The following is a 7,599-nucleotide window of genomic DNA, read 5'->3' as shown; positions in this document are numbered from 1 at the left end:
CAAAAATCCAACTTCCGGAGCCAAAATTCACTTTTACTAAACTTAGCATACAATTGCTTATCTCTCAAAGTTTGCAAAACTATCCTCAAATGGTCAAGATGCTCGTCTCATCTTTTGAATAAATTAAAATATCATCTATAAACACCACAACAAATCTGTCCAAGTATGGTGAAATATGCGATTCATTAAATTCATGAACACAAGAGAGCATTTGTCAACCCGAATGGCATAACTAAAAATTCATAATGACCGTACCTTGTTCTAAAAGCGCTTTTAGGCACATCCGACTCTTTTACTCGCAATGATAATACCCGGATCTCAAGTCAATCTTTGAAAACCATGTCGCTCCTTTTAGTGATCAAACAAATCATCAATTCTCGACAGCGGATACTTGTTTTTGATTGTCACCTTGTTTAACCGCCGATAATCAACACATAATCTCATAGAACTATCCTTCTTTTCACAAATAACACGGAGCACCCCAAGGTGAAAAACTCGGTCTCACAAAGCCTTTATCACCAACTCTTGCAATCGCGACTTTAATTCTTTCAACTCTGTTGGTGCCATTCTATATGGAGCAATCGAGATCGAGTCGTTCCTTATTAAATCAATACCAAATTCTACTTCCCGACCGGAGGCAAACCCGCAATTCTTCCGAAATACGTCCACAAATTCACACACAACCGCAAGACGATTCAACTTTCTTTTCAACTTCTTTTGTATTAATTACATACGCCAAATAAGCTTCATAACCCTTTCTCAAATATCTCTGAGCCGACATCGAAGAAATCATACTAGATAATGCCTCTGATTTGTCTAGCTCAACCCGCAAAATTTCACCACTTTCACACTTTAATTCTATAACCTTTTCTTTGCAATTTATTATAGCATCATGCAATGTCAACCAATCCATACCCAAAATAACATCAAATTCATCAAACGGCAACAACATCAAGCCGGCCGGAAAGTAATGACCTCGAATCATTAAAGGGCATTTCTTGCTTACTTTATCAACTATCACGCATTTGCCTAACGGGTTCGACACTCTAATCATAAATTCTGTGTTCTCAACAGGTATATTCATACTAGACACCAGTTTAATGCATACGTATAAATGAGTAGAACCAGGATCAATCAAAGCAATAACATTAATATCATAAAGAGAAAATGTACCAGTAATCACATCGAGTGAGGAAGCATCTTCACGTGTTTTAATAGCATAAGTTCTAGCCGGAGCTCTTCCCTCAGATCTAATTGCTGCATCTTTGGCTACATTCTTACTGCTTGTTTCACTTCCAGCTTTTCTCGGATACCTTTCCCTCGAGTTTGCACCACTAGCTTTTACACCAAAACATATATCACATCTTTAAACATCATTCATCATCTTACCACCTTATCGTTGTTGTATCTATTTTCAACCCGAGGGTTAAGAACATACCTGTCCAAAGTGTCCATTTCACAACACTTACCCAAAACGTCACTTATATCTTAAGTGCTCTTCCATTAAACTAGAAATTTCACCCGTTGAACACATCGGAATATAACTCAGATACATGGATAATTTGCACATAAGTGCCACATATGTAATCAAGAAATCATGTAACCCGCCCCTAAGTGAACTCGGACTCAACTCAACGAGCTCGGGCGTTCGCATTTATAAATGAACTCGGACTCAACTCAACAAGTTCGAATGCCTAGTTACATCTCACGAACTCGGACTCAACTCACCTTTACCTTTATTTACCACAGTTTCTTGCCTCGGTTCTGGTTCAGGTGAAAGTAACCCTTCCACATCTTAAATGGTAATTGCATTGAGTTGCTCCTTTGGGTTAGGTTCAGTGTTACTCGGTAAGCTATCTTGTGGTCGTTCAGATATCAATTTAGCAAGCTGATCTATCTGAGTTTAAAGCCCTTGGATCGGTGCTTGTTGATTTTTAAGTGTTGTCTCGGTATTCTGAAAATGAGTTTCTGACACCGAGATAAATTTGTTAGCATCTCCTCAAGGTTCAGCTTTTTCTCTTGTTGGTAAGGTGGTTCTTGGAAGCCTGGAGGTGGTGGTGGTCTCTGATTCCTTTGGCCTCCCCATGAAAAATTTGGGTGATTCCTCCATCCTGCATTGTAAGTATTGCTATACGGATTATTTTGAGAGCGAAGATTATAACCCATGTAATTTAGCTGCTCATTCTCCATATTGTGGCCATAGTGTGGGTATTCTGGATTGCTCGATCCACCTCTACTTGCTTTGCACTGCATTACTGGATGAACCTGTGAAGAACTAAGAAAACCATCAATTTTCTTATTTAAGAGTTTTACCTGATTAGAGAGCATGGTGACTGAATCGACGTTATAAACACCTGCTGCTTTTGTTGGCTTTGTTCTCATGACTTGCCTCTGATAATTATTCAGTGACATCTCTTCTATAAATTCATAAGCATCTTCAGGTGTCTTATTATTGATGGTTCCGCTAACGGCTGTGTCGATCATCTATCGAGTCGAGGATTCAGGCCATTATGAAACGTTTGAACCTGTAGCCAAAGTGGTAACCTATGGTGAGGGCACCTTCTCAAAAGGTCCTTGTATCTCTCCCATGCATCGCAGAGTGTTTCTAAATCCATCTGCACAAAAGAAGAGATATCATTATGTAATTTAGCTGTTTTAGCCGGTGGAAAATATTGTAATAAAAACTTTTCGGTCATTTGTTCCCAAGTAGTGATTGACCCTCGTGGTAACGAATTCAACCACTGTTTAGCTTTGTTTCTCAAGGAAAAAGAGAATAACCGAAGGCGAATGGCGTTATCAGAAACGCAATTAATTTTAAATGTATCACATAGTTCCAAAATGTTTGCCAAGTGAGCGTTGGGATCTTCGTCCTGCAAACCATCAAACTGAACAAATTGCTATATCATTTTAATTGTGTTAGGTTTCAGTTCAAAAGTATTTGCAGCTACAGTAGGTCTAACTATGCTCGATTTAGTTCTTGTTAAAGAAGGTTTAGCAGAATCATACATAGTGTGTGGAGCCAGATTCTGATTAGCAGTAATCGCAGGAGGTAGCAGATTTTCTTGGTTTTCAGCCATCTCCTCGGTTGTAGTTGAAATATCGTCCTCTTGCTCTTCCTCTGTGTATCTTAAGCTTCGCCTTATTTCTCTTCAGTTTCTGCCAACTGTACGATCGATCGATCTATCAAATAGTAATGGTCCTGACAGGTTTCTTTGGTCATAAACTAGAAAAACCTGTCAAAAGAGAATAAATGAAGAATTAGAAAAGAAAAATAAAAAATTAAATTGCAATAAAAGTAAAATGGCTAAAGTAATAAAAATCGGGTGTTCCTAATATCCTAGTTCCCCAGCAACGGCGCCAAAAACTTGATACGTGATATTCGTAACAAGTTTTAAATATTTATAATTAATCGTTCTTGAAACTAACTATTATCACGATGAAGGCAAGTGTACCTATCGAACAGTAGTATAGCTTTAGCAAGACCGGATTGTCAAACCCAAAGGAACCAAGAGTACTAGTAATTACTTTCTTTTTATTAGCTAGTCTAAAAATTAAGGGATTTGTTTATCTAAACTAATTAACTAAACTAAGAGTGCACAGAGAGAAATTGGGGAAAAGCTTTTGGGAAAATTCGATTGATTAAGACAATACCCAAGGAAAAATCCACCTAGACTTCACTTTTTATTTGACTCTAAATCAGACAATTTATTCATTTGACTTGATCCGTAGAAATCCTTAAGTTATATTATTATCTCTCTCGAGACTAATAACTTCTAACCCTTGGTTGATTAATTGAAATCTCTTTCTAATTAACACCTATTGTTGCATTAACTCGATCTATGGATCCTCTTATTAGGTTTCACCCTAATCCGGCAAAATCTTATCACCCTATCTCTAGGCGTGCAATCAACTCCGCTTAATTATGACAAATTTACTTTTAGACAGGGTCTACTTCTCCTCTAAATAAGAGCATTAACTTGAATCAATATCCTGGAATATTAAAACAAGAATTAAGAACACATAATTAAGAACAAGTCAAATATTTATCATACAATTCAGATAATAATAATAAGATCCATATTAGGTTTCATTCCCCTTAGGTATTTAGGGGGTTTGGTTCATAATTATAGAAGAAAACATCTCAGAAGAATAATGAACACAAAACATAAAGAAAACCCAAAATCCCTAAATGGAAATTAGAGGGAGATCTTCAGTCTTGATTAAGAATCCGGCTTCCGAGATGGGCCAATTGGCTTCCCTTGAGTAATTCCTTACCTCCTACTCTGCGTCTCTTTTCTAAGGGCCTCATCAGGTGTTTAAATAGGCTTTATAATGCCTATGAGCCCTCAAAATTGACCTTTTTCGAATAGGGTTTACTTGGGCTCGACAGGGACACGCCCATGTGACACCCCCGTGTGGGATTACTCTAGCCCGTGGTCAAGGCTGTTGAATAGGCACGGGCGTGTACTCTACCCGTGTAAGTCATGCTTCGATCCTGCCAAAGGGACACGGCTGTGTGACACGCCCGTGTGAGAAAGTCCAGGCCGTGTTAATTTCCCATGTGGGTCCATTTTCTCCGTTTTCGACCCGTTTCTCGCTCTTTTTACTCTCCTATGCTCACCTAAGTATAAAACATGAAATTAAAGAATTAGGAGCATCGAATTCACCAAATCTAAGGAGAAACCATCCATAAATGTGCTACGCATGAGGTAAAAACATGTATCAATTATGGTTTATCAGTGAGCTGAATATCAAGTTGGAATATAGATGGAGCTTGATCTTCAAAATTGCAATTATTAAAAGCTTAAAGAGTGCTAGAGACAAAAAGTGTATGGACATAAGTTTTTCTTTTGGGGGGTTGAGTATTTAGGAGTGCCTAATGATGATTCTAAGGTTAGAATTCAAATTTGCATAGGTTAGGTTTGAATTCTCTTGAGTTTCGATTAAAAGTAAGAAAGTATCTCTCTATATCGAATTGTGTCTTGTTGATAATTATAGACATTTTTAATGATTGAAATATGAATTCTAACTTTTTTTTTATTTTGATTTATTATTGTAGTCGTGGAAGTAGCCGAGATATCAAAGGCTAATGAAAAGGAAAACAATTATCGTATCGTGATGGTTTTCGATTTGTGGTAGCTTTATTTCAATTTCATAATGTAGACTCAATTAAGTAATTTATCTTAGATTGGTTGATGATAATAGTATATTGTTGATTTATATATGTGTTCTTATATATGTATGATGAGTGTGCTTAAAATGGAATTATGGAAATGCATGAAGTTGTTTTGTATTGAAATTATTGTTATGATTCTAATAATTTAAAATGTTAATATATAATAACAATTTGTATTATTAGATGTTTTTGGTTGATGATATAGTGTTCTTGCAATGCTTGGCTATCTATGTGTTGATTTTTTTCTTGATTATGGTATTAGAATGGAATGGAGGGTAAGTATGTAATTATTTAGAAAATAAGATTTCCTTTAAAACATGACTTTTAATTTTGATTTATAAGATATTTATTACACTTGATTGATTTTGATAAAATATAAATTAATATTGAATGACCTATTAAACAATGTTGGAAATAGTTTGAGTTTAGTTGGCATGTTATAGGATTTGTTTTGTGACGGAGTAAGATTTGGAACTTATGTGCATTCTATTGGCACTTGTACATGTATATGCATTTTGAAACTTTTTTTGCACCATTGTATATTGTTAAGGGAACGTGTTTACATGCATCATAGCATTTTTTTCCCATTTGGAACTTGTGTGCATTATTTTTAAGTGTTAAAGGTTAACTTGTGTATCCATTTTTTATCCTTAATTGGCTAATAGGGGCTGATAACTAATATGAATTATTCTAAAATGATGAAATGGAGCACTAAATCTGAATGAGTATGGTTTATAGAAAACATGAAGATATCGATTAAGATAATGATTATATGTACTTGATTTGTAAAGATTATTTTATCCTTGAAAGAGTTAATTATCTTATGTTGGAAAGTGCTATTTAGCAATCACATGAGATATAATTTAATTATGTTTGTTATGGAAAAATGTTAATTATGAGAAAAAACTAGTAATGAGCATGAGGCATAGAAAAATAAAAAGTATGGTTGTGATAATGTCAAGTATGATTTGGGGTTTTTGAATAATGAGAACTATGATATGGGATTGATGAAAAATAATTTATCTGATGCTTAAAGGTTGTATGATACATTTTTAGATGTTTTTCTTTCTTTGTATAAACATGCTCAATGACTTAATATTTTGGGCAATGTTTAATTGTTTTTTACTCAAAAAGGACATTTAATGATTTTTTAAATAATGGTAAAAGATGTTATGTGGACTATATTAAATTTATTTGATTGATGTTATGCTACATTTTAACATGCTTTATTGCTTAATGATTTTATATTACGAACATGGTTATGTTTGCACCATTAAGCTTTTCAAGGATCGATGTGTGGATTATTTTTTTCGAGCACAAGTTTTGGTTTGTGTACGAGTTTGATTGACTTGCCACAACATCCAAGGCTCAAATCTCAACTTCGATTGAAGTTTTATAATGCTTTTTGTCTTAACTTGTAGTGTGGGCATGAACCAAGGTCAATAAATTGACTAGAGAATTTTTAAAAGATATATTTCGCTAAGTTGTTGTCCTTGTTAATATTTCGGCATGTTATGTTACCAATTGAGAATTTTCTTTTTTATTCTCATATTTGACATGGGTTTTACATGACTTGTGCATGTTATGTTATGTTATGTTATGTTTTAATTTACTTGCCTATCGAATTCTTGATCATTTTGTGTTGAATTCCATGGGCTTGCATGTTTTAAACTTATTATGACTTGTCAATTGTCTCTGAAATGATTTGGTGGCATGCTAAACACGTTTAGGTGCCACATAGTGGATCATTTGAATGTCTTAAAATGCCATTTTTCTACATTTTTGTACTGATGCCTTGAGAAATCAATACCATGTCCTAAGATCATAATAACATTTTTAATTATTTCATGCATTTTTCGGTGGAGGTCCTGAGACATACCAAGCTTGTCTTGAGACATAGAGTGCCAGGTCACAAGACATAAATTATTGAAGCTAAATTAGAGATCCTCTAGCCCAAGGTCCCATGACATGAGTCTTTGTCTTAGGACATAGGGGTCAATTTCTTAGACATGGTCCCATTTCCTTGAAACTTCAAACTTCAAAGATAAAATTCAAAAATAGAGGAGGCATGTCTAGAGACATAGCCTCATTGTCTCGAGATATAGCCTTGTATTTTACTAGCTTAACCTAGAATTCGTAACCTAGCTCCGTGTTTGACCATCTTTTATATCACATCCCAAAAATTAGCTTTGTGAACCGAGAGTGGCCACACCCCAATTTTTTAAGGTTATCTTTGTGCATTTTTTAAATAAATGAGTTACTGGTCTGATGGTTAATAGATAATGAAATTGTCCTTGAAACCCAAGTTTGAATCCTTTCCTTCACATCATTTTTATTTTATGCAATTTTTCTTCAAACCCTAGTAAGTTTCATACCATGTTTTAAAAAAAAAATGTTCTAAGAATATAAACATAATGAGTTTT

At 34.8% G+C, this 7,599-nt stretch overlaps 1 non-coding gene across 1 annotated transcript; it reads left to right on the top strand.

Moving 5' to 3' along the window:
* The first annotated feature begins 2,541 nt into the window (after positions 1 to 2,541).
* Positions 2,542 to 2,648, top strand: LOC128282167 (small nucleolar RNA R71). The gene has a single exon (XR_008272403.1). It is a non-coding gene; the product is annotated as a small nucleolar RNA R71 (small nucleolar RNA).
* The last annotated feature ends 4,951 nt before the right edge of the window (positions 2,649 to 7,599 follow it).

Source organism: Gossypium arboreum, chromosome 1 (genome assembly GCF_025698485.1).
Source record: "Gossypium arboreum isolate Shixiya-1 chromosome 1, ASM2569848v2, whole genome shotgun sequence".
Taxonomy (NCBI): Eukaryota; Viridiplantae; Streptophyta; class Magnoliopsida; order Malvales; family Malvaceae; genus Gossypium; species Gossypium arboreum.
This window is presented reverse-complemented; position numbering and strand designations above follow the sequence as displayed.